Here is a 23,507-nt window from a genome sequence, read left to right as displayed (position 1 = left end):
GATGCGAGATTTATGGAGCAGCTGAGAACTGTCAGAGCCAGGCCAGGCCAATCCCGCAAGACAATGACCATGGCCTTTTCATCAAGGAGCATGTTGCTTTCTGGAATCTACTAACACAAGAGGTTCATATCTACCCAGTCATCAGCAAGATTATCCCAACACCCCACCAGCTGCTGCCACCCAATCCGGAGGCCTCCGCTTCTGCTCTTGAGGGACAGCATGTGAGCATGCAGGAGTCTCACCCCTCACCCACCATCACGCCACCCCACCCCCGCTCCAGTCCGGCACCCACCACCCTCCCAGAGTGGGAAACCTCATCCAATGCCTTCTCGGTTACAGAGATTTCAGAAATTAGTCACACAGAGGAGGGCGGGAAGAGAGTGGAGGTTTCCTGAAGGAATCAGTAACAAGATCTGGGCTGTTTCACCTCGAGGTCACGACAGCTCAGACTGTCCCTGAGTTAGCACTGAGTGGTCAAGAATAAAATCACCCTCAGCAAACCCTCTGCGGACTTGTCCACCATCTATTAATACTTTGTACAAAGAGCTTCCTTGAGAAGGGGCCTCCAGCAGAGGGGCCTCCCCATTCACGGAGCAATTCGTTTTGGAGATTTTGATCCTTCTCTCACCACCAGCCTCAGAAGATGGCCCCAGTACCTGCCCACCCATTATCAGAAAGGAGGAAAGGGTAGAATTGGAGACTAAAGTCCAGCATTAGTATGGAAGAGGGGTTTAGATGAGCTTCCCATCCTTATCTCGTAAAGACGCACACGGGGACCCCTATGGCCTTGGTGACTGTATGTCTACTCTGCACTGGACAGCCCCCGTTTGTTTCTCCTACTGCCCCAGGGTTGGTAATGATATCACTGCCTTCACTCTCAAAAGTCCCTGTTTGGACAATAACCTAGATAGTCCCTCTATCCCTGGCCTGGTCACCCCTATGCTTTTCAGTAAGATTTTTTAAACATGGAGGACTATCTGGAAAGCCCTAGATAGCCCTGTAAGTCAAGAGATGTGGGGATTCAAAAAAAAAAAAAAGGAAACAAAGAGATAAAATAAATTAAAAAACAAAGAACAGCAATGTTCATTGTAACAAGGAAACATGGAAACAACCCAACAGTCCATCAATAGAAAATGGTCTAATCAATCCAGGCTGGTAATATGGAATACTCTGCATCAATTTAAAAGAAAAAGGTAGATCTATATATAGTAACAAGGGAAGCTCTCCAGGCAGTTTGGTAAGAGAAAAATAGCAAACGGTTGATCATTGCAACATGAATGATCCAGTTTTCTTTTCTTTGTAACTATGAGTATAGATGTACAAAAGATCTAGTCTAACAGGAATATGTGAGCCACTATGTAATTTTAAATTTTCTAGATCCATATTTTTACAAAGTGGAATTTATTTTATAGAACCCAATGTATCCAAGGTATGATGTAAATCAACATAAAATATAATTAACTTTATTTATTTTGTACTAATTTCTCAAACTTGTGCTTACAGCAATCTCAATTCTTACAAGCCACATTTCAAGGGCTCAAAAGTCACACGTGGCTTATGGCTATGGTAATAAGATAGCTCAAGGCCAGAAGGATGCACACCAGGTAACAAGTTATCTCTGGAGAGGAAAGTGGAATTAGAAAAATGGAGTGATTAGTATACGATTTTGAAACTTTTTACAACGAGAACATATTCAATACCTCAGTTCAGTTGAGTCACTCAGTCATGTCCAACTCTTCGCTACCCCATGGACTGCAGCATGCCAGTCTTCCCTGTCCATCACTGACTCCTGGAATGTGCTCAAACTCATGTCCACTGAGTCTGTGATTCCATCCAAGCATCTCATCCTCTGTTGTCCTCTTCTCCTCCTGCCTTCAGTCTTTCCCAGAATCAGGGTCTTTTCTGATGGCCAAAGTATTGGAGCTTCAACTTCAGCATCAGTCCTTCCAATGAATATTCAGGACTGATTTCCTTTAGATGGACTGGTTTGATCTCCTTTCAGTCTAAAGGACTCTCAAGAGTCTTCTCCAACACCACAGTTCAAAAGCATCAATTCTTCAGTGCTCAGCTTTCTTTATAGTCCAACTCTCACATGACTACTGGAAAAAACCATAGCTTTGACTACACAGACAGACCTTTGTTGGCAAAGTAATGTCTCTGCTTTTCAATATGCTGTCTAGGATGGTCATAGCTTTTCTTCCAAGGAGCAAGCATATTTTAATTTCAAGGCTGCAGTCATCATCTGCAGTGATTTTGGAGCTTACATAAGTTTACAAAACAAGAACTGGAAAAAATTTTAAAGCAGCCAGAACATGAGATGTGAAACTAATGAAATCTATTAATGAGGTGTGAAGAAACAGTATTAAAATCAATTCATCAGTCAAAGAGTGTTTCCATTTTTTAAAAAATTTGACCCCCACCAGCCTCAGGGACTATGGGGCTGCACTAACCTGCCCAATAAGTCAGCTTCCTCAGTGCCAACTTGGCTGCTTCTCCATCTAGAAATGGGGAGCCATGGGGAGCCGTGGTGCCTTCCTGAGGAGTCTATCGCATCAGAGGAACAGTACGGTGCCCTCAAACACTCAGGCCGAAGCTCTGTCAAAGGGCCAAAAGGCAAACCAGTGCCACCGAAATAGCCTAGAGAGTTTTAAAGTGTGGAGTCTTGAGCCCCACAAGACAGGAGTTTCCGAGGCGGAGCCCAAGAACTCCAGGGGATTCCTAAGCCCAAGTAGGACACAAAAGGATATCTTTTTCTTCAAGCCGGATTTCCACTGCCAGGTTCCTAGCTAGAATCTGATTCCACCTAGAACATACTGCCAAGACCTGGTGGAAGACAGGAAACCCACTCAAAATTTGCCCTGCCCCACCCTGAAGACAATCTTCCACTGTATGTGCTGAAAGATGCTTAAAGACCTCACAACTTAAACACAGGCCACCTCTTGGTAAAGGCTACCTTGTCCAGAATTAGCCCTGCTTCTAACTCTCCAAATCAGAGAAAGCTGAGGCTGAGGGGTCTGTGCCTGCCCTCGGCCCCTGGGCCTGCCGTGGGAATGCAAAAGGTGTTTCTTTCCACTTTCACCACCCAAGTGATGACACTGGCACATCTGGGTGAAAGGTTCTCCCTTAAGGTGAGATCTTCTATCTATGTGGTTTTTGTTGCTGTTGTTGTTGTAATTGATTTATTTATTTTAATTGGAGGTTCATTAAAATATTGTGGTGGGTTTTGCCATACATCGACATGAATCAGCCATGGGTGTACATGTGCCCCACTGTCCTGAACCCCTCTCCCACCTCCCTCCCCATCCCATCCCTCAGGGTTGTCCCAGAGCACCAACTTTGGGTGCCCTGCTTCATGCACGGAACTTGCACTGGTCATCCATTTTACATAGTAACATACATTTTTCAATGTTATTCTCTCATACTGTCCCAAGCTCCTCTTCTCCCACATAGTCCAAAAGTCAGTTCTTTACACCTGTGTCTCTTCTGCTGTCTTGCATATAGGGTCCTCATTACTGTCTTCTTTTTAAACATACCAAACGTGCAATTCACTATTAAAAGGGGTGGTGGGGGCCCTGAGGCAATTTCTTCAAAGGTATATTCTTAACAGTGAAAAATCATTGCTTCCATGTGTATAACATCTTTCTCCTAAAACTCAATAACCAGAAATTGACCGGAGGTGTCAACTGAGGTGTGATCATCCTCATTGTACAGAAGAAAAAAAAAAAAGACAGGAGGCTGAGCGGGTTTAGGGAGGTAGGTGTGGAGGGAGAAAGTAACCTTTCCACTCTGTTTAGTCTTGAGATGGCGACCTCGCGAATGCTGGGCTCCCCTACCCCACCCCCTTCCCACAGAATAGCTCCCTCGGACATAAAATGATTTACTGCCTACTTCACCCCCACTCAGCCACATTTAGCTGATTAAAAGGCCCTCTCACCATCGTTAAACAAGCAGATGAACGTTTTCATCAAAGCTAAATGCCCTTTAATAATCTGATGCCCACTCTCCTTCCGTGACACCTGGCCTCTGTCCGTCTCCGTGTAGATGACAGGGAGTCTTCCTTCTCCCCTCACCCACAACAGATCTCCTCACACTTGGAAACTCCTTTCCCTGAAGTTTCTCCCCGCCCCGACCCACCCCACCCCCATCTCCACCTCCATCATCACCTTCTCTCTTCTCTCTCGATCCCTCTTTTTGTCGTTCAATCTCCCTCCCTCTCCCGCTTCTACAGGAAAAGCAACCAGCAGCGCGGCCAGCGGGCAGAATTAAGAGCCGCAGGCGAACCCTTATCCGGGGCGGCCTCCGAAAGCCAGGGCTGAGTGAGATGCAAGAGACCGCGGAGCGCCGAGGACGGCGAGAGCGGGGCGCGGGCGGGGCGCGGGCGGCGCCGCGGTGACCGCTGTCCGCAGGTTCTCGCGGTTTCGGGAAAACGTCTCGGTGCTGCTCTGCCTAGTGCTCTTCAGAGGGAGAAGAAGCCTCTTTGATCTATGGAGTGCTGGGCGGCGTTCACCACGGAAACCGAGAAGATTCGGCACTCCAGGCCCAGGCCCAGTTCTCCTGGAAACCCCCTGCCCCCACGATGCTGCTGGGGCCTGGACACCTTCTCCAAGCGTTCTGCTGCTGCTCAAACTTTGGCCACGTTAATTTCACCCAAGCCTTTCCCTTCTGCTGGTCTGACTCCTCATATGGAACACCCCTGAGTTGTCTTCCCTGAACCTTCCCGGGAGGGAGATGTAACTAAGCAGGTAAACCCGACCAGAGCGCGCTGGAATTCTGAATCCCAACCACAAACAGGTCCCCTTCCTAGGCAGGAGGGGCTGCGCACGCGCATGGAGTTGCTCTCAAGTCTCTGTGCATTGGATTTCCAATGCTCAGTCCGAAAGTATTTGTTGTACACCCACGACCTGTTCGACCTGCTCCGGAGTGTGTTAGAATGTATTCTCTGCCTTCAAATACCTGAAGACAAGGTAATGCAGAGACTTAATAAAATGACAAGTAGCACCCAGAGGCAAAAGGTTACTCTTAGTCTGCACAATTATTTTTATGCATACCGTGGTACTATGGTTTTATAGTTCAAGCAATAAAATGATTTCTCACACCTCCTCTGGTCCTCACCCCTACATTCCCCAAGCTCCACTCCAGCCTACAACCCCTGCGAACACTCCTCTACCAAAAATTTTTTTATTTTTTTTAAAAGAGGAGGGTGTGGTGGTGCAAAAAGAGAAAATTTTAAGGCCCTCCAGCCACTTCATTTTGTGGCTATTTGCAGTTTGGAACTCTGGAGGGAGGGGGCGATGATCTAACATTGGAGCCAAAATGAAGATCAGTCCAGGAGGAAGGCCTGAAACCATTTTGGGTAACTTTCCCATAGCAGGCCTTTCAGCTCTTTTTCCCTTAACACCTTGTATTCTTCACTCTGGGATAAGCCTGTCACCAATAATACTACTAAGAATCACTGTTTATTGTTTTTTTGTTCAGTCACTCAGTTGTGTCTGACTCTTTGCGACCCATAGACTGCAGGATGCCTGGCCTCCCTGTCCCTCACTATCTCCTGGAGTTTGCTCAAGTTCATGCATTGAATCGGTGATGCTGCTTATTAAGTACCTACTACCAAGCAAACAGTAGGCTAAATCATTTTGCTTGAATAAAGTTCTGGTTATCTATAACTGCCTAACAACAAAAAAATCCCAAAACTTAGTTGTATGAAAACAACCATTTTATTATATTCACTGCTTCTTTGAGTTAGGAATTTGGACAGGAAGTAGCGGGGAGGGCCTGCCTCTGCTCTATGAGGTCTGGGACCTTAGTTATGAAAATTGGAACAGCTGGGTGCTGGAGTCATCTGGAAACATCATCATTCACAGGTCTGGCTCCTGGAGTAACTGTGAAGTGGGTTCACGCAGCACTGTCAATCAGCAGCTTTCACATGCTCTCCTCCCAAGGCTCCGGCTTCCTCACAGCGTGGTGGCCTCAGAGGAGTCAGACCTCTTGCTACTGCTAAGTCACTTCAGTCGTGTCCGACTCTGTGCGATCCCATAGACGGCAGCCCACCAGGCTCCCCCGTCCCTGGGATTCTCCAGGCAAGAACACTGTAGTGGGTTGCCATTTCCTTCTCCAATGCAGGAAAGTGAAAAGTGAAAGTGAAGTCGCTCAGTCATATCCGACTCTTAGCGACCCCATGGACTGCAGCCTACCAGGCTCCTCCATCCATGGGATTTTCAGGCAAGAGTACTAGAGTGGGGTGCCATTGCCTTCTCCAGTCAGACCTCTTACATGGCTCCAAAAGGAGATGTTCCAGCAAACAGCAAAACAAAAGCTATGTGGCTTTTTCTGATCTTACCACATAAGTCATGTGGTGTCACTTTTAGAGTATTTACTGGTTACATTGATTGAAGCAGTGACAAACCTGCCCATATTCAAAGGGAAATAACCACCCTCCCAGCCAACCCCATGGGAGAAATGTCAGAGAATCTTTGCTTTATAACACTATCCTCTTTAATTCCCAAACAATAATCTTTTGAGGAAGCATGAGTATTATTGCCATTTTACAGATGGGAACATTGAGGTTCAGGGAAGCTAAAGAATCCAAACACCTGTACTCCAAAGCCTGAGCTCCAAATCATACCCCTAAGACTCACTGCCTGGCATTTATGATGCCTTCCTTTGCTCTGGATGCTCCCCAAAACCACCCCCAGCCCAAATTCCAGGACCCTCCTTTCCTCACCTCTTTCTGTTGGTTTACTTGCTCTGAATTTCCTTCTGTCCTGGAAGTAGCCAATGATACTTCCACCTCCATCCCATCTTCACCAGCTCTAGGACCCAAGATGGAAATTTCAAGGAAGGCAGCCCTCCAGATTTGACCAATCTGTGATATCAGCTACTTATGACTCCTCATGGTCTGTTAGGCTAGAGAGGGATGGCCTTTGTCCTGTGGAATCCCCACTGCCTCAGGGCAGCTGCTTTGGTGGGCTAGAGCCCTGAGCATTCACTCGGCCACTGGCCCATGGCCAGTCCTAACTGGGAAACAAAACCCCACCAGTATTTGAGTATCCCCTTTATATATTATTATATCTGGTGCCTTAAAATAAAAAAATGAAAGCTTTAGAAAGACAAAAGGGAAAATGGTAAAAATATTTGTAGCATTGGATGAAATTACAAAGGGATACTAGCTAATTTAAAGATCTCATAAAAATCAATAAGTAAAAACTAAGATCTGAATAGATAAATAGAAGATGTAAATAGGTGGTACATTTTTAAATGAAAAATACAAATGGATTACAAACATTTAAAAATAATTTAAAAGAATTATAGTCTGGTGTTTTCACCTCATATAGTTACAAAGATTCATAAAATGAGAATTCACAAGTTGCTTTCCAGAAGGCTTATACACAATTATACTCATGTGTAACCCAAGTTCCAAGAGGAGAGCAGCTGTTCCTGAGTTGCAGTAATCAGCAGAAAGTACCTGGGAGAGGCGAGGCAAGGATTGGACCTTAAAGGGGGACAGGATGTCTCATCTACAGCTCTATATTTACATTGTCTATGTTTTAGAAACTCACGGAACTTAAATTATTCCACTTAAATTGCTATATAAAGATTTGATCCACCACTATTTATTAAAAAAAAAAAAAAGATACATAAAAGTGAATTCAGCCCTCTCCTTCAAATCCAAAGAGTTTTAATGGAGTCTCCCCTATCTAATGAATGACTAAAATATTCTTAGAAAAAGCAATGCTCTAGCAACTATAAGGAAAATAAGCAGAATCAAGCATATGTTATGTATCCAAGGAGTTTACCATGGATGGTAGAGCTGGTTGCCCAGAACCCAAAAAGATACTAAGCCACAGATACTGCAGACATATACATCAGCAGTGCTACTACTTCAAGGTCAGAAGCATGTCACTAGGCCAGAGCCAAAAATAGACGTTGTGGCATTCAGAGAGTAAAAATGCAAATCACAAACTGGGAGATGATTTTCGCAATAAGTAAATATCCAACAAGAGACTTTTATCCACATATGTGAAGAATGCCCACAAATCAAGAAGAAGGCAAAAGATTTAAACCATCACTTCACAAAAGAGGACGTTAAAAAAGCCAATGAACATTTGAAAAGTTGCTCAGTTTCATTAGTCAGTAGGAAAAGCAAATAAAACCACACTGAGACAGCCCTACACTCCAAACAGAATGGCTTAAAATTAAAACAGATCACACCAAGTGTTGACAAGAACTGTAATTCTTGTGCAACTGTAATTCTCAAACACTGCCAGCATAAGTTGGTACAACTGTAAATCAGCAAACTGTTGAGTAGAATCTACTAAAACTGAATTTATGAGTATCCTATGGGCCAGCAATTGCACTCTTAGAAATATGCCCAACAGAGATCTATACATGTTCAACAAAAGACGTGTATGAGGGTGTCCATAGTGGCACTCATTATTCATAACAGTCAAACACTGTAAGCAAGAGAGAAAAGGTCTAAAAAGAATGAAATATTGCCATTTGCAACAACACGGAAGGACCTAGGGATTACTATACTAAATGAAGTAAGTCAGAGGGAGAAAGACAAATATATGGTATCACTTATACTTATATCACAAATCTAAAAAATAATACAAATGAGCTTATTTATGAAACAGAAACCAATTCACAGACATGGAAAACGGACTATGGTTACCAATGGGAAAAGAGCGGGAGGGATAAATTAGGGGCATGGGATTAACAGATATAGCGCCATATATAAAGCAGATAAACAAGGATTTACTATATAGCACAAGGAACTACGTTTGATATCTTGTAATAATCTATAATGGAGAAGAATTTTTTAAAAAAAGAACATATATATCCAAGGACTTCCCTGGTGGCTCAGAAGGTAAAGCGTGTGCCTACAATGCAGGAGACCCAGGTTTGATCCTTGGGTTGGGAAGATCCCCTGGAGAAGGAAATGGCAACCCACTCCAGTATTCTTGCCTGGAAAATCCCATGGACGGAGGAGCCTGGTTGGCTACTGTCCATGGGGTTGCAAAGAGTCGGACACAACTGAGCGACTTCACTATCACTATATATATCCAAATCACTTTGCTCTACAACTGAAACTAACACAATACTGTACATCAACTATATTTCAATTTAGAGAGGGGGGGAAATGGGGGGGCGGATTTCCCCGGTAGTCCAGTGGTTAAGAATCCACCATGCAATGCAGAGGATATGGGTTCAATCCCCAGTCGGGGAACTAAGATCCCACATGCCTCTGAGCAACTAAGCCCACCTGTTGCAACTACTGAAGCCAGAGTGCTCCAGAGCCCACGTGCTACATCTACCAAGCCCACACGCCACAACGAGAGAGTCTGTGCGCTGGCAACAAAAGATCCCACATGACGAAATGAAGATCTTGCAAGCTGCAATTAAGATCTGACACAGCCAAATAAATAAAGTTTTTTTAAAAAGAGAGAGAGAAATAGAGAATGGGTCAATAGTAGTGGATTCATACAACCAAGTGTTAGACATTAAATGAGCTAACTACAACTACAAACCATGTAGATGCATCTCACAAACATATATTGAATAAAAACTGGCCAGACACAAAGAGTATACATACTACATAATTAGCTATATGTGACATTCAAAAACAGGCAAAACTAATCTATGTTGTTAGAAGTCAGAACAGTAATTATCCTGTGGGAAAATGGAAGGGGCTTACGGGTCATGTCCCATTTCTTGAATTGGGTTCTAGTTACACAGCTATGTTCAGTTTGTGAAAATTCACAGGGCTGTTTACTTTTGTTCACTCCTGTGTGATGCTGGAATAAAAAGTTTCCAAAAACTGGGACACCTGCAAAGCCACACACATGCTCAGTGAGGGGTAGCATGCACACTGCTGGACTGGATTAGGGCTTAGGACACCCCAGGGTTTGTCATGGGAACAAGGCTCACTTTCTTACCCCAAAGAGTGTCTTCCAAAGTCACTGCTCAGGACCCAAGAACTGGCTGAGAACTGTCCCCAGTGCTGCCTCTCTCGCCACTTCTCATGGACGAGGAATACAGCTTCCCCTTAAGAAAACAGCCTAAAGTTTCTAGAAGAAGATAGCCACATCCAGGAAGAGAGCAGTGTACTGAAGATCGACACCTGATCGACACTTGGCAGGTCTCACCACTCTCAACTCTAAACATCCCAACTTTCCCAACTCTCATCCCACACATTCCTGTTAGAAGAAAAGAAACAAAGCACCCTGGATTCCTGCTGCAGAAAGTTCATTCGGAATAGCCTTTGGTGAGGGCCCCTGCCTGGGGGCATGGGGGAAGCAGCCCTCTCCCCGCTCCACCCCCCATCCAGGAGGACCAGCTCCAGATCAACCCAGGATTGAATAACTAGGTCACCGTGTAACTCAAATGGCCAAGAGATGGGGGGCATTGGGCCACTGGTTCAAAGATGTCACGGCAGGGTGCAGTTCACATTCTGCTAATTTCAACACAGTCAGTGACCCACCCCGCAAGAATGCACAGCTAGAGCCTCCCCTCTACTGTCACCAACAAAATGTATAATAATCAATTTGGTATTTCTTAAATTACACATAAAATAAAATGGAAAGGCCCACAAGGAACAGGAAAACCCAGACCAAGCGTTAAAGAACCAGGAAGATTCAGAAATGCCTGCTCCTCTCCGTGAGAGAGAAAGGCGATGTTTCCCCTACATAAGTTCCCCGCAATAATTTTTATTTGAATAAATATATCCTGGTAAGTGAGAACCCAAATTTTCCCAAGGCCTGTATTTCTCCCCTCGATGTGTTTGGTAGGTGGTCCTTCCTCAGCAGTTGGGATAATCCTGACGATCCTGGGCAAGCTGGAAGGGAGCAAGTCTGTAAGGAAGCCAAGAAGTAATCCCCGCGACCCCCCTCCCCGCTCCCCACTCGCCGCTCCCCCGCCAGACTCCCAGGGTTAAGAAAGAAACCCTGTAAGGAATCACGAGACTGGAAATTAAGGGAGGCTGAATTTCACATTATCTAGATGGTTGGTGACTGTGTGCATCCTTAAGGGGACGAAAGGTATTTGTTATTTTTATTGGATTATTTTTCTTAAAAAAAAAAAAAAAGCCAGATACAACCGCCTTTGATACAGAAAGAGAAAAATGAGGAGATTGGGGTAACCGGGCTTAGAGGGTCAGGGCCCACCGGCAGGTCATCACATCTAAAAACACTTCCCCGCCAAGCCTGGCCTGCAGATCTCCGCCCAGGGTTCACCGTCGGAGGGGAAAGCCGAGAGCGACCCCAGGGCCTTTGCGAAGGCTAGAAGACTAGCCAACCTGCGCGGCCTCTTTCTTCTGCGCCCTGTCCTCAGACCCGGTCGTAGGCTGGCGAGGCGCCGCCGCCAGAGGCTAGAACGGCGGCCGGATTCGGAGGTCCCACTCACTCTCCGGGCTTGAAGAGTTCGAGCCTCTCCCCTCACGAGCCGCCCGGAGCCCGCAGGCTGCGGTGCGAAACATAGCCTGGCGCGCCGCAGGGTCAAGAAGCCCAGTCTGCCTCCTCCAGTGTCAAAGCTGATTTTCCTCCGGACGCGGGCAAGCAAGGTTGCCCACGAGTCGCCAAAACGCTGCTCTCAACAACTATTTTCGTGGTTAGAAAAGGAAAAAGAAATCACCCCCTCCCTCGCGAGTAATAGGCACCCCAAGGCTTCCCCTAGACGGGTCGGTTTCAGCCTGTCAGTTTCGTCCTGGGCCCGAGTTCTAGCCCCCGCTTTCCCGGGACCTTCACCCTGGCCCCCGCCTCTTCTCCCCACCCTCCCAGACCCCGAAGGGGCGGCGGGGCCTGGCCGAGGGCGCTGCGCGTGACCCCGAGCGGAAGGGCCCCAGTCTGGGTCCTAATGCGGGTGGCGTCTCCCTTGACAGGCGGCGTTTGGGGACAACAGCGGGGACGGGAGATAAGGTGACATACCAGAGCAGATTTGGTGCGCGCGCTGATACTCCTCTCCCAACAGGAAACGCGGAGCTATTTAAAAGACCCTATCGATTACTTTATCTTTCCCGGAGGAAAGCTTCTTGCCGAGAGACAAAAGATGTTCCCTACCTAGAGATACAAGGCCACAACCCTCCACACACGGGGACGGTCTGCACACGCGACGCCCAATGAGGGCGCAGGGACACACGTACCCAGTCGTGTGTGCCAAGCATGGCTCTGGAGGGCCGGAGAGGACAAGGTAGCAAGGGGAATTTTACAGGATCATCCGCTGTGCCCTTTGAAATATTTTTGACCGTGTGCACTTAGAACACACACAAAGAAAGTGCCTATGTACTTAAATACGTGTCTGGGTACCCGTGTCGTTTCAGCAAATTTAAGGCGCACCAGTAAGCGCATTCAAAGCGGGTTTTACTGGTCTCTGGGAACGTATTCCGTAGATACACGTCTCAAAAGTAAACGCTCCATTGTGCTGTTTCTAAGTGCTTGAAAGTCTACAACAGTCATGTGTACACTTAAAGACTGGGGACGCGTCAACACGGCCCTTTAGACTCTAAAGTTCAGCGTGTGCTCTTCTCGCGTCTGAATTCGCGCATTTCGCCGATCTGTTGCGAGCGCAGAATGCCATCAGCCGTATCCCCTCTGCTGACACTGAATCTGCTCTGGAATCCCGAAGTTTGTTGTCCGCCGGGTCCCCTGCGCCATGCCCCAGGGAAGCTTTTAAGAAATACCTACGGAACCGAATTTCACGGAATCGAATTTTTTTTTTTTCTATGCAGCAATTTGCAATCTAGGCTTTCGCAATGTGCTCGGCTGTGAAAACTTTGCCGCATTTCGCAGAGCAGGCTAAAGGCGGGACAAGGAAGGAAGATAAGGAAAAACGAAAGGTGGCGGGCCTAGAAAGGTGGCGATCGCCCATTTCCAGCTTCATTTCGACACTGACCAGGCCGCAGCAATCCAGGGTGGAAGTTCCGGGGGCCGCGGTGTCAGCGCGAGCCAGGGAGGCCTCACAGACTCTCGAAGACCTCTCCGGAAAGCCTCGGCTGACGACCCCAGCCGGAGCCCCAGCACTGCTGACCCCGCGACGCTCCCCCACCCTCGAGCTATGGGCAAAAACAGGCAGCGGTTCTCCCAGGGCGCTTCCTCCCAAAGCTTCGCGTTCTTGCCAAAGGCTCTTCCAAAGCCGCGGCTCGCGAGCTGTCCACCCACCCACCGCGCAGGTGTGCCCCGGCCCTAGAAAATCCATTTTCCTTCTTCAGGGTTTTCCGAATCATTGTCTACCCAGCTCGAATGTCACCTGACTTTTCCAGCTGTGCTCTTCAGCGATGGGATCCTGAGTGACTAGTTGTAGCTGCGTCTCGGTTCTCTCCGCCGCTCCGCTCTGTGTTCGCTGGAGCGGTTTGCAGCAGGGAGGGGAGGCGGGGGACCGCCGGACAGAAGAGAAAGCACGAAATTAACACGAAACGACAACGGAAGTTTGAAAGCGATTTGGGAAACATTAACACGAGTTTTAAAGCGGGTCACACCCACGGACGCAGGATAAATTCGGTTATAGAAATAGACTCCCCAAAGCAGGAGAAGGTGGCTTACCCAAAAGATGCTGTTAACAAAAACTGTGAAGTCAGAAATGCAAAGGCGTCGGGAAAAGGTAGTTTCTCTCTGAAAAAAAGAAAACAAAAAAATATTTTTTAACGTATAATAATACTTAAATTTGCAGGAAATGTCTCTAGAAGGATGTACATTTGTTTTCAGCCAGTAACCACATGTGTGGGGTGGGAATTAACTGCGAAGGGGCAAAAGGAAGCCTTTTTAAATTTATGCAAATATTTTTGTATTTTTTTTTAATTTTTGTAACTTTGTGGTGTTCCTTATACGGGTTTATTCATATGTCAAGACTCATCAAACAGTACAGTTAAACTGTGTTCGTTTTGTTCTAGGTTAATTATGCCTCAATAGAGTTTTGTTGTTTTTTTTTTAATAAATAAATAAACTCAGAAACAACTTTGTCTTTAGGGATGGGAACTGGGTGGCTGAGGGAGAGGCCTGGGATACTCTGCATTGTATTACCCTTTTTATGTGTTTATTTTGGGTTTTCGTCATTGTTTTGTTTTTACGGTGTATTACTTATTCAAGATATATAATGAGGATATTCCCTGATGTGACTATAAAGCTATTGTTAAGGAAACCAACAAATGGAAGAAGATGTTATTACATCTCCTTGTAGGAATAAGAAAAATTACACCTTGCCCAAGTCCAGAAAATATTTGGGAAAGTGAAACATCTTTAAGGTATGTTCAGATTTGTTTCACTTGCTTGTTTGTTTGCTCCTGTGTTCCAGATACCAACGGAAAATGAGGACCCGAAACTTTTCTGGTGCTTGCATGTGGTGTGGGTGGTTGTCATCTCCTTGAGGACTGGAGGACTTAAAGGGCACCAGCCACGGGAGCGCTCCACGTAAGGCCACGCGCGGCTTTCCTGGCTGCTGTGCCCGGTATCCCACGAGTAGAGCACTATCCCGCTTGGAGCAAAGATGCGGTGGTCCCTTGCGCCGCCGCCGCCGGGAGAAGGCCAGATCCCGAACACGGTAAGAGTCCTCCCGAAGACGGAAGCAAGGTCTCGCTGAGGCTAAGCAGGCCTGCGGAATCTACGGAGCCCAGACCGGCCGCGGGGGGCGCAGCCTCTGTGGACCCAGGGCCTGGCCCACCTCCTTATGGAGAGCAGTGACTGCAAGGGTCCCACCTCTGTGTGGGGAACCAGATATAATATCCCTCCATTTATCGCCTGCAAGATAGGGAAGAGTCATTTTGGCCTTGTTAGGACAGATTCCAGATCTGGTTCTGACTCAGAGCTGTTTCAGATAGAGTTTTGGAGGCTAGCCCTCAAGAAACAGATGGACAGTGGGTCCAAGGCCAGGAGCCAGAAAATCCAGGACCTGCCAGAACAGCTAGCCTGGGAGCAGGGCCTGCGTAGGGTTAGCAAGCCTTCCTGCCAGCCTCATCGACTGCCACACTCACAGCCACCAGACCAACATCACCGTCAAGCAACAAGCCAGGGCACTGACTAATGTGGGGGAGCTGCATTCCCAGTGACCCCCTCAAAACCGGGGTCTAGCCCTGGACCCAAGGTCAGGGAGAAATCAGGAGGGCCAATTTGCTGAGTGCTATTTGGGACCATTGAGGTCCTGTTCCTCCACACATGGGTGTTAAGTCCTTTCAGTCATGTCCGACTGTTTGTGACCCTATGGACTGTAGCCTGCCAGGCTCCTCTGTCCATGGCATTTTCCAAGCAAGAATACTGGAGTGGGTTGCCATGCCCTCCTCCAGGGATCTTCCCCACCCAGGGATCAAACCCACCCAGGTCTCTTATGTCTTCTGCATTGGCAGGTGGGTTCTTTACCACTAGCACCACCTGGGAAGCTTGTCTCTTGGTAGTGCTGCACAACGGTCACCCCACTCCCCTCCGTCTGAAGCCCCACTGACCACTCTCCTCACTCTTCCTACCACTAATGCCTTAGCTCCAGTTCTCTCTCAGACTGGAGACTTCATTGGATGGCAGAAGTTTCAAACTAGACACACCTTTGATTTGTAAGCTCCCAAAATGAGGGGTGGGGCCCATTTAAATGTGCATTTTTTAAATGTACCCGCAGGGGATCCTGGCCTAGCTGTTTCCACAGCCCAGGAATCTCTTCCCCTTTTGTAAAGGTATAACGTGATTCATTATATTTGGGGTTTATCTTGGTTTTAAGTCTCTTAAAAGGTAATAGATGCATGTGGTAGGCAACAAAACAAAAAACAAAAGAAGGAAGTTGTCCTTAAAAATGTACTAAAAGTCATGTTTTATTCCTGACCTCCCCTCCCCCATTACTCTTCCCCAGAAGTTTTCATTATATTTTGCTTATCCTTCCAAAAAAAGAAATTCATATAAGCACATATATATATATATATATATATATACATATGCCCATATTTAAAATAGAAATTCTACATCTTGGTTTGATATTTAATGTCTCAAAATGTATCCCTAAGAATACATATAAATGAAGTAATTTTTTCTCATGGCTGCTAGTTTTGTGTTCTATTGGTGAACATAATTTTTTTCAATCAGTCTTCCAAGATAGATATATTGGTTTTTAAAAAATGTTTTGATTCTTAAAAAAAAAAAATAGAACTGCAATGAAAATACTTTTCTATACATACATGTGTGTGTATAGAATACTCCTAGAAGTGGAAGTATTTGTTCAAAGGGCTTATATATTTTTTATTTTGATAGCACTAAATTGCTCTGAAGTTTACCAATTCACACTTTCAATCAACAATGTAAGAGAGTGACGAGGCAGAGTAATTATCAGATTCTGTGATCTTTATCAAGCTGGTGAGTGAAAACATTTGCCTCATGGTTTGTGGTTTTTAATTTCTTCCTTCTTTCATTCCTTTAAACTAGCAAAGTTCTGCTACTCCTGCCCAATTTTTCAATTGTTTTGCTGAGTCATTTTCTTGTTGATTTACAGAAACTCTTTTCATACTGTGGAAATCAGAGGGGTTTTGGTCATTATTTCTAGCACTTAAACTGTGTGTCATTTTCTCTTTGATTCTATTCTGTTTTGTTTATTAAAAAAATATATTTATGTATTTATTTATTTGGCTTCCTCAGGTCTCCCAGTTGCAGCATGTGGGAGCTTTAGTTGTGGCACAAGAATCCTTCATAGTGGCACTGTGGGATCTAGTTCCCTGCCCACGGATCAAATTGGGCCCCCCGCACTGGGATCAAGCCACTGGACCAGCAGGGAAGTCCTTCCACTCTGATCTTGTTTGTTTTTTGTTTTGCTGTACACATGTTATTTTTATGCCATCAGGTGATACAATTCAATTTCTACGTCTTTAGTTCTGCTTATCCACTCTTCCAAATATATAAACACTCCAAACTTATTATCTTAGTCATCTATAGCACTGCTATGTTTCATTTCTTAAGTTTAAATTTTTAATCTCTCTGGAATTAAATATATGTAGTGTGAGATTAAGGCTATCCAGGTATCTCAGCTGGTAAAGAATCTACTTGCAATACAGGAGACCCTGGCTTGATTCCTGGGTCGGGAATTTCCCCTGGAGAAGGGAGAGGCTACCCACTCCAGTATTCTTGGGCTTCCCTGGTGGCTCAGACAGTAAAGAATCTGCCTGCAATTCGGGAGACCGGAGTTGGGAAGATCCCCTGGAGGAGGGCATGGCAACCCACTCCAGAATTCTTGCTTGGAGAATCCCCATGGACAGAGGAGCCTGGTGGGCTACATAGAGTCTATGGGATTATGAAGTGTTGGGCATGAATGACTAAGCACAGCACAGCACCGTGTGAGAATAATCCATTTACCTTTCCCTAACATCACTTTCAATTTATGTGGAATGTGTGTTGCTGTATGGACCACACTCCCCCAAATAGCATAATGTCACAATTAACAGGTACCTTATTTACCATGTTAGCCAGTTTCATTTTGTAAGTTAGACAACCACCAATATGCCTCTCCACCCTTCCCCACTGCCCAGGTGAGTCCAAGTAACAACACGGGATGTTTCTCAGCACAGCTGGGAAGGGACCCTAAGTACACCTAAAACCACCAAGGAGGGGGCACAGGTTCAATCTCTGGCTGAGGAAGTAAGATCCTGAGTGCTCTCAGGAAGGGAGGGAGGGGAGCGAGGGGAAAAAACACCAAGGATACAAAGATGAAACCAGTAACCAGAGAAGAAAAAGAACATGCTCAAGACGAGCCAGTCAGAGGAGCAGGGCTAGAACCCAGAATTGGCTCACTGTCTAGTACTCATTTGGTACAACTCTGCCTCCTTCAGGGTCTGTGTGTCTGGGGCTGTGCAACCCCAGTCGGTCAGTGTGACTCAAGGATGCACGGACTCTGGTGGTCCAGGGGTTAAGAGTCCCCCTTACAGCGCAGGGAACGTGAGATCGATCCCTGATGGGGGAACTGGGATCCCACATGCCAGGGGGCAGTCAAGTCATACATGGCAACGACTGAACCTGCACTCTGGAACCCACGCCTCACAGCTAGAGAGAGGCCTGTGTGCCGGGGTGAGAGATCCCGCATGCTGCAACGAAGAGCCAAAGAGCCAAAAACAAATAAATAAATAACTTTTTAAAGAAGAGATGTAGAAATCAGGCCAAGTATCCATTAGTGACTAATGAGTCACCTGGAGGCTGGGTGGAAGTTCTGGCCCATTCTTCTAGGCCTTTCTCCAGGCTTCCCCCACCCATCTTCGCACCTTCAACATAAACTCACACACCACCTAGCAGCCAGGCGGATCTGCCTGCTCTCTCCACTTTTGTGTGCTCCAGGTCCTTCTTATGGCTGAACAACTTTGGACAGACAGTCTTTAAAGCAGCCCAGAGGACTTCCTGCCTGTCCCAGCTGGCTAGAGAAGGCTAGACCCTGGGGCAAAGGAAGCCACAAGGCTGAGAGATTACAGGGGCCTGGGAGACATGGAGATAGTATTTCCAAGACTCTACTCAGACTGACCAGAAATCAAGACCAGTTTATAATTGGTGGGGCCCAGCACACAACAAATGAAATGTGGAGCCTCTTGTTCAAAACTTACCAAGAATTTTCAGACAGCAACAACAGAACACAGAGCCCTTCTAAGCTCAGGCCCGTGTGAGTGCACAGTTGGCAGACCCATGAAGCCAGCTTTCAGGGAAGGACAGGGTTAGTTAAAGGGGCAGGCAGGAGAAGGGTTCCCCCCCACCCCAGATTTCTACAGCTCAGATTTTAGGGTAGAAGTGAACTGGGGGATTAGTCGTAATAGCCAAAAGGTGGAAACAACCCAAATGTCCATCAACTGATGAATATAGAAGCAAAATACGGTATACCCATACAACAGGATATCATTCTGTCATAAAAAGGAGCAAAGTACTGATATGTGCTATAACATGGATGAACCTTGAAGAAAACATTATGCTAAGTGAAAGAAGCCACATGTTACGTGATTCCATTTGTCTGAAATGTCTAAAATGGGTCAATGTATAGAGACAGAAAGTAGATTAATTAGTAGTGATCTCGAGCTGGGGAGGTGGGAGATAGGGGAGGGCGTTGGAGTTGGTGGCTAAAGCCTACAGGTTTCCTTTGGAGATGATTAAAAAAATGTCCTAGAATTAGTTGTGTCATGATTGCAACTGTGAAAATATTGAAAGTCCTTGAATTGCATACCTTAAATGGATGAATTATATCTATTATCTCTCAATAAAGTTGTTACCTAAGAAGAAGAGGAGAAGATTAAGGATGTGGGGGAGGTGGAGGGGGTAAGAAATGGAGGAGATTGTGGAGGAAATGGAAGAAGAGGGGGAGGAGGAATTTTAAATGTCTCCCTCCCCTCTCTCCCTCACTCAGGTGAACTATATGTCAGAAGTCCCCTTGGCTTTGGCGAAGCCAGCAACCCCAGTCCAGCAGCCTGGCCCTCCTCTCTAGCTACGTGGGGTATGTACTGGGGGAAGGAGTAGTGTTCTGCTTCCTCTCCAGATGATACTTCAGCGATGTGCACTTAAAAAACAATAACAATTCATAGTTCAGTTCAGCCGCTCAGTCTTGTCCAACTCTTTGCGACCCCATGGACTAAAGTATGCCAGGCCTCCCTGTCCATCACCAACTCCCTGAGTTTACTCAAACTCATGTCCCCTGAGTTGGTGATGCCATCCAACCACCTCATCCTCTGTCATCCCTTCTCTCACGCTCAATTTTTCCCAGCATTAAGGTCTTTTCAAATGTGTCAGCTCTTCACATCAGGTGGCCAAGGTATTGGAGTTTTAGCTTCAGCATCAGTCCTTCCAATGAATATTCAGGATTGATTTCTTTTAGGATGGACTGGTTGGATCTCCTTGCAGTCCAAGGGACTCTCAAGAGTCTTCTCCAACACCACAGTTCAAAAGCATCAATTCTTCGGTGCTCAGCTTTCTTCACAGTCCAACTCTCACATCCATACATGACCACTGGAAAAACCATAGCCTAGACTAGACGGACCTTTGTTGGCAAAGTAATGTCTCTGCTTTTTATACGCTGTCTAGGTTGGTCATAACTTTCCTTCCAAGGAGTAAACGTCTTTTAATTTCATGGCTGTAGTCACCATCTGCAGTGATTTTGGAGCCCCCAAAATAAAGTATATCTCTGTTTCCACTGTTTTCCCATCTATTCTCCATGAAGTGATGGGGCCAGATGTCATGATCTTAGTTTTCTGAATGTTGAGCTTTAAGCCAACTTTTTCACTCTCTTCTTTCACTTTCATCAAGAGGCTCTACAGTTCTTTGCTTTCTGCCATAATGATTCACAGGTCTGTAGTTAATCCTGTGTTCGAATCCTGAAATTGTCCCTTTCCGTCTGTGTGACCCTGAACAAGTCACGTCACCTCTCTGAGTGTCTTTCTCCTCTCGGGAGCGATCGAGATAAGCAGATCTGGGATGACGTTCGAGGGCAAATGGCTCCTCCAGTGGGAGCGCAAGACACTGGAACCAGCTGAGCCCCTGGAACAAGGCAAGTCCGGGGCAGGCAAAAGCCAGTGCCGCGGAGCCCGCTGGGACTCTTCCGGAGCCCGAGCGAGGGCGGCAGCCCCGAGAGATGCCCCCAAGTCTCAAGCCCCGGCCCGAAAGGAAGCCAGGACGGCTGAGGGGCCCCGCGGCCGGGGAGCCAGGGAGCCGGGGCCAGGGCCGGGAACCGGCCGCAGCGCCGCTACTCATCCATCAGCCGGACGAAGAGCAGAGGCGCGCTCTCGGCCCTCTGTTTGCTTTCTCGCCAATTATTGCCGTGCCGTAGCCCCTTTGTTGATACAGTAGTCCGAAAAAGTGCTAATGTTCATTTATCAGGGGGCCTGCCGGGGACTCCCACGAGTTGCGATTCTTTCCAAAATATAAACACGGGGCGAGCGTCCCAGACAGAAATCCCCATCTGTTTCCCCGGCGCGGGCCGAGAGCGAGGCGTTGTTGAAGATAAAGCCGAGGATAACGCCGCCTGTCTCCAATGGACGTCTCCCCGGCGCATTAATGACATTCCCGGTGATAGTTCCAGCTTATCTTTCAATTAATCATATATACCTTTTGCGGCCGGCCGTGCTGATTGCAGGAAAGCGGGGGCCGGCTCAGGCCGCTCCGATCGCTTTTCAATTAATAATATTTTATGTGCGCAGAACGCGTTCCAGTCATCCTGGAATTTGGCTCATCTTAAAGCACCGACTCTTTAAAAGGCAAGGAAATGGATAGATTTTCGATCTCTCCTCTCTGCCCCCTTTTGTCTTTCTCTCTGTCTCTGCCTTTCTCTGGACTGAAGGCTGTTTGTTTGTCCTGCTAGTTTGGCCAAAGTGCGGCTTAGAGAGGCGGCCAGGTTGGGTCAGTCGCCCTTGGGAAAGATGTATCCCTGGTGGGGAGAATCAAATTTCCTCCCTCCCCCCTCCCCCCTCTTCCCCCCTCCTCCCTCCTCTCCCCCAACCACTGCAGCTTCACTGAAAGAAAACAAAAATGTTTTTACTCAGAAACTGTGAGGACTGCAAAGAAAGGTTAGGAATTACTCTTCAATTACTCTTATGAATTATTCTTTGTCTGCAGACCAACATGGGTCACCTCAATTTTGATTTTGCACGTATTTATCCAGTTTTGTCCTGTTTTCCTCTCTGGCAGCGCTAAGGCCTATTTTAGACCCAAGAGGAAATATTACCAGATTCACAGAGGGTGTAAGGGGTTGAAAGTTATCGATTTTGTTCAAATATGGAAGGTTTTCTTTCCTCTCCTTTTCATGACACCTGACCCACAAAACTATTTGTCAGCCTTAGGGACCCCCTCCATGCCCCAAAATAGGTGATAAATCTTCACCGCCTTGATTTGCAGAGGACATGCTGAATTTCTCTCTTCCTTCAGAACTCTCTCTTAAAACACACACACATACACACACACACAAACTAAAAACAGAGATCCCGGATGCAGCCTCAATGTCCCCCATTAAACGGTAATATTTCAGGCGTCGGCTCACACTAATCTTTCAAACTGTCATCGCCAGCCGCCCGGCCAGCCCATTCACTTAACAGCGCTCCCAGGACCCTCACTCCCAGCTCTTTTCAGCGAGACGTTTAATTGAATCGGATGTGCCTCGTTTGCCAGACGTCACCGCCTCGGCGATAGGCATCCTCTCCCACTCCCCAAAAACATTCTTGAAAGGAGAGGTGGGCCCCCAAGCTGGGTTAGTTGAGGGCAATTACTGTACTGTTGGCGGAAAGCCCGTATCGAGGTAGGGCCGAAGAGAGGCCACTGATCTGTAGATTCGTCGAGGGAGAACAAGGGTTGGGAGGTGGGTGGATGAGGAGGGTTCCTGGGGCTTGAGAATTCTCCACATTTGAAAAAAGTCATCTCTACGAAAGACCAAGCTAACAGTCTCAGAACCGACCGCGGTCCCCGGCTGAAAGACTTGAAGCGGGACTCCCCCGCTGGCACTGACGGCTGGCGCCTGCAAGCCGAGTCGGAGGGCTCCCGAGACTCCGCGATCGCTGTGCGAGGCTCCGCTCCCCTTTGCTCTAGCCCGGGGGCCACAGGTCCCGGGAGTGCGGATCTGATGAGGGGCTGGCTGAGCCCCAGTGTTGGGCCTACGCTTGACTCCTCTCGCGCCCTTCCCAGTGGCGCTGTGCAATGGTTCACCGTCGGGCTTGAGGGGCGCCTTGAGCGCGCAATGCGGAGCCTAAGGCCCTGAGCCCTGTCCTTAGGTTGCCTTTCGCCCTGTGCGCCTTTCTTCTGGGCCAAACGCTTCTTCCCCAGTTCCCAACTAGTCCTGCACCAGGAGCCGAGCCCTACAAGCCTCCGTTCTCAGAGTCTGCGCGCTCCCCCAGACTTCCCACAGAAGCCTGAGTCGTGGGAAATCGGCGCTTTCCCCCTGACAAGCCTGGCCATCGCTAAGATAGGATAAGGCGGAGACCTTAACCTGGGGCCATTCTGTCTGCCCGGACCCTTCCTGAAATTGTACACAAAACAGAATGCCTTGCTACAGTTTTCTGGGGGTGAGCGGAAGGCCCTACAAGTTTTAATCAGATCTTCCAAGGGACCCAGAGGGATGAGGCGGACTAGCACAGAGCTAGCCCAAGATCTGAGCGGGTAGATTGTTCTGAAACACTCAAAGACTAGTCTGACCGAAGATCCCTACTTTACTGACCCTGGGCTAAAAAGTAACACCCGCCTCAGGCCCTCTCCGCATTTGCCTGGCCCCCTGCCGCCGCCGCCGCCGCCGCAGGGGCACCCTACTCGCAGCCGGCCCAGAGAAATCGTGGGCGGCTGGGTTCAGAGGAGCCCCGCCTGCCTGAGACCTAAACCTGAGCTAGGGACAGAGGCCATGCAGACAAAGGCCTAGGCAGGGAGGGCAGGTGGGGAGAGGGAGGCCAGAATGACTGGCGGGCCCTGAGCTAGGACTCCCTAGCAGACGGCTCTACTCCGAGTCGCCGAGTTGGCCTGCTGGGATGCTGGCCTCGCTTCGTTATTAAGAGGAGGGCCGTCTCTCTGGGGGGAGACTGGCGCCCCCTGCAGTTGTGTTTGTGTAACTTGCACTGTCAGCGG

The sequence above is a fragment of the Bos javanicus genome, chromosome 20, assembly GCF_032452875.1.
Source record: "Bos javanicus breed banteng chromosome 20, ARS-OSU_banteng_1.0, whole genome shotgun sequence".
In the NCBI taxonomy this organism is placed as follows: domain Eukaryota; kingdom Metazoa; phylum Chordata; class Mammalia; order Artiodactyla; family Bovidae; genus Bos; species Bos javanicus.
The sequence above is the reverse complement of the archived record's forward strand: the minus strand, read 5'-3'. Positions refer to the sequence as shown.